Here is a 4,589-nt window from a genome sequence, read left to right on the forward strand (position 1 = left end):
TAGGTCAGAGCAGACTTGCCTGGAAGGGTCTATTTTGTCACTAGAGTTTGGAGAACTCACTCCTGCTTATCCACATTCTCTCTCTCCCTCCCCACACAGCCATTTTGAGGCGATCCACCATAAGGGATCCCAACTATGATGCTCTTCCTTCCGCACCATAATATAAAAGCAACAGACCCAGACAAGCATGGACCACAAACCATGGCCAAAACAAGCCTTTCTTCTTCGAAGTTGATTTTCTTCCTCCTGTTTTCACTCACAAAGTTGAAAAGTTGACTGACACAGCCGTATTAATGTTCTTTAAAAATGTGCAGTTTGGAAGACTTCAACTGTAAAGTACTAATTTTCAGAGTGGGGGAACATTTTGCTTGAAACTTCACAGATGATAACATTTTAAAATGAATCAGTCTAATCTGCAGACCCCTATTTTGGTAATGATTAAATTGAATTACCTAGAGGAGAAAAAAAATCCCCACTTCAAAATAAAAACAATTAAAGAGATGTGAGACTTCACTGTTGAAGGAAGAAAAAAAAACACAACTCAATTTAGCAACTAACATTGTACAGAAGAGGGTGCTCCCATCTCCAGAAAAATGACATCGTGTGAAGGAATGAATCTTCTGCAAGAAAGTAAGGTATATAGGCTTCAAAAAGCAAAATGGGACTGGCAAGATGGCTCAGTGGATAAAGGCACTTTCTACCAAAACTTGAGACCTGAGTTTTCATCCCTGGGACTCACACGATGAAAGAGAGACCCTCCTTCAAGTTGTCCTCTGATTTACATCTGTTGCTGTACACATAAACACACACACACCATATACATGCACACACATATACATGTATGTATTGTATGTATGTATGTATGTATTTAGGGCAAATGAAAAAATATGTCGAGACCTAGAGAAGAAGAAGGGTCCCATGGGAGAGTGGTATGGCCATCTAAAGTGGTGAAGAGAATTTCAGAAGTCTGGAAAATGCGCTGAAGAGCCGAAGATTGTGGTTCCTCCCAAGATGCAGAACAGTGTGTCTAAGGCAGGGTCATTAGAATGAGGACGCTGTGAGTTCCTCTCTTGACTCTGCTACTTGCTCAGTCTCCTTGCTGGTAAAATAAAAGTCATAACGTGGGCATGTAGGTTCATCACATACACAAATGTCTGAGTATAAGCCAAGTTCGAAGTACATGCTAAGGGTTCAGTAAGTGGTAGGTTGAGCCAGTTCTGGCCCTGTGTTATGGAAGGGGCCCTCTCCAGAGAGGAACTGCTATCCTCCACAGACCAGCTCTTTATCTGAGTTCCTGGATTCCGGCCTTTGCTTCATCTCTGGACATTTGCCCTCTACATGCTGTGTTTAAGTGACTGCCATTATAAATTCCTCTAATCTGTTACCCTGCCTCCCACCTACACTGACTCTCACAGTCTGTCCCGGATCTTCATGTCCGTCCTCCTGATACTTGGTGTCACTACGTGGGCTTCAGAGAAGCTGTAGGAGTCATTCTGAAAGTGAATGCTTTCAGATCCTCAAAATTTCTGAGTTTTTTTCCTTTGTAATAGATTTTTAAATTTTTATTTATTTATCTCATGTAAGTGGATATTTTGCTTGAATATATGTCTGTGCACCACTGTGTACCTGTTACCCTGTAACTGGAATTACAGGTGGTTGTGAGCTACCATGTACGCACTGGGAATGGAACCTGAATCCTCAGGCAGAGCAGCCAGTGCTCTTAGCCACTGAGCTAAGAGCATCTCTCCAGCCCTTTGCTTTTTATTTTTAACACCAATACATTAAGTACTGCCTTAAGCACAGCTTTTGAGGAAACATGTCTGCTGGAAGGACAGAAACCACAGCATTTTGAACTTTGGACAGTTTGGGGTGTACATCACTGTTAATTTATTCCAGATGGGCAATTGGAAACATCGTCAGGGGAAAACGGCATTTTGATGTTTTGTGGTTTTGAATGTTTAACATTATGTATTTATCGTGTGTGCATATGGAGGTGAGAAGACCACGTGTGGGAATTGGTTCTCTCCTTCCACTCTGTGGAAGCAACCAAACTCCCAGGTGTTAGGCTGGGCATCAAGTGCCTTTATCCGCTGAGCCAATTTCCTGACCCTGCTTTGTTTTTTAAGATGGGATCTCATTTAGCCCAGCTGATGAAACTTGCTGTGTGGCGGAGGCTGGCCTCTGAGCCTCCTGCCTCTCCCTCCTCAGTGCTGGCATTATAGCTGTGCACAATCATGCCTGCTTCAGACTGTTTAACTTATAACTGAACAAGAGAACAGCATAAGGTTGTGCAAATAATATTTAAATTTTATCACAATAGACATTTTCATATTTTCCAAGATGATGTCATGATCATAAAAAGTGGAAAGTAGCAGCAAAGCCCTTCTGCAGATCTATTATGGAACCCTTGTTTAAGCTCTGTTTGGCAGACAGGAATATGAGATGATAGATGATGCCATGAGTTGCAGAGCATACAAAGTTATGTGGGTATCACTGCAGGAAACTGGTGCTCTCAGAGTCCTTTTCCTCAGTGTTTTCAGAGTAGACTCAGAGGGAGCATGTGTGGAAAATGATACTCAGCCCTGTTTGTTTGTTTTTTTTTTAAGTCAGTTTACTGAGGTGTAATTATAGGACGTAAAATTTGACATTTTATTATACTTCCATGAATTTTACCAAGATGTAACCACCCACGCTAAAGATACTAATTTGTCATCCAAAATATCTGTTTGTGCCAAACCCTTGTCCCTAGCCCTCGCTCCTGGCTGCCCTTCATTGATTTTTCTGTGTTCCATTTTAGTTTATGCTCTTTTTGTTAGCATAAAATGTGAGTGAGATCCTTACTATTTAATTTTCTCTCTTTCTCTGTTTTTTAGTTTCTTGCTCATTCTTGCGGTTGAGCTTTTTGTTTGTTTTGTTTGGTTTGGTTTTTGGTTTTTTTTCTTTTTGAGACAGGGTTTCTTTGTGTAGATTCAGCTGTCCTGGACTCGCTTTATAGGTCAGGCTGGCCTTGAACTCACAGAGACCCACCTGCCTCTGCCGCCCTGAGTGCTGGGATTGCATGTGTGTGCCTCCATATCCAGCTTCTTGTGCATCTTTTTCCCATTTATTATTTCTTCCTATGGGTGTGTCCCAGTTGTTTACTCAGTTGGAGTAATTTGTAATTAATTGTTTGCTGTTTTACTTGTAATTTCACTATCACTCCTGTAGCATTCAGGTACAGGGTTTTAGCTGAACTAAAATTTGTATTCCTCTGCCTATGACTATTTGTGGCAAGTCTATTTTAACACCATTTACACTACAAGAAACGCAAAAAATGTTTCTCAAAGTCTCTGTATCTATTTTTTTGCTTTCAATCTCTCTCTTTCTGTGTGTGTGTGCGTGCATGTGTGTGTGTCTTTTGACAAGCCCTCTACCACAGCATTTTCCCATCTCTTGGTTCTCTGAGACAGACTCTCCATATGCTCCCCAGGCTGGCTACACACTCACAGTCCTCCTGCCTCTGCCTCCTGGGAGGTGGGATTAAAGGTGTGTGCCGCCATGCAGAATGGGAGCTGATATCCTAATAGGTGTGTCATCTCACTGTGACTCCCCCAATGAAAGTGAATACTGAGCATCTTTCGAAAATAATTTTTCATGTACAAATAACAGGTTCCATTATTAGATTTTGTACATGTATGTACATACATTAATCCTTCAACCACTCAAACTGGTCTCCTTCTCCCATGCCCAAATAGTACTAGTACTCCTTCTGCTTTGGGTGGTATGTGTATGTGTGTGTGTGTGTGTGTGTGTGTTCTATGCATGAGATAAACATGTGATGGTGTTTTTTTTTCCCTTCTCTTTCTTCTCTTTTTATTCCCTCCCCCAACTCTTCAGATTTTGTTCTCTCTTTCCATAGTCCTCCTTTCATCTTGATATTCTCATTATTATGTGTATCACATTACTATGTATATCTTCTTCGGTGAAATATTTTTAAGTATCTCTATTTTTTTAACTTGGCTCATTTCATTATTGTTGAGTGTTTGGTAGTGTGTACATCTTTAGGTCTTGGAGAAAATATGTGTTCGTGGCAGTAATTTTTAAAAGCAGTTTTAATTGATTTGTTGTTGTTTTTTATTTTTTTTTGAAACCCGCCCTTACTTCCCTTTAACCATACCTTAGAGCAGTCACGTCCTCACTTTATGTATCCTGCAGACCTCCAGTATGTCACCAGGATCGTTTTGGCCTTCTGTTTTCTTACAGACATTTGCAGGTGGAAAGATCTTCCAGGTGGACTTGATATCACCTCCCCGAAAAACCCCAGCATTAGGAAGTTTCCATCTGTTTCAGCTCAAGCTAGTTTTCCACCTCTCCATATTTGCAAGTGGAAATGTTTCTGGGTGAAACCTGCTATCACCTTCCCCTGAATCCCAGCATTAGGAAGTTTCCATTGTCTCAACTGAAGCCAATTTCTTGCCTCTCCCCTAGCCTGGTTTCCTTTCAGTCCTTAAAGCAATTGCAGCTCTTTTTCTTCTCCATATCCCCAGTCACACGGAGTATTTGGGGGGTTTTTTGTTTTGTTTTTTTATTTCAGTTTATTTACTTTACAT

Source organism: Psammomys obesus, unplaced genomic scaffold (genome assembly GCF_907164565.1).
Source record: "Psammomys obesus unplaced genomic scaffold, mPsaObe1.curated_primary_1811, whole genome shotgun sequence".
Classification (NCBI taxonomy): domain Eukaryota; kingdom Metazoa; phylum Chordata; class Mammalia; order Rodentia; family Muridae; genus Psammomys; species Psammomys obesus.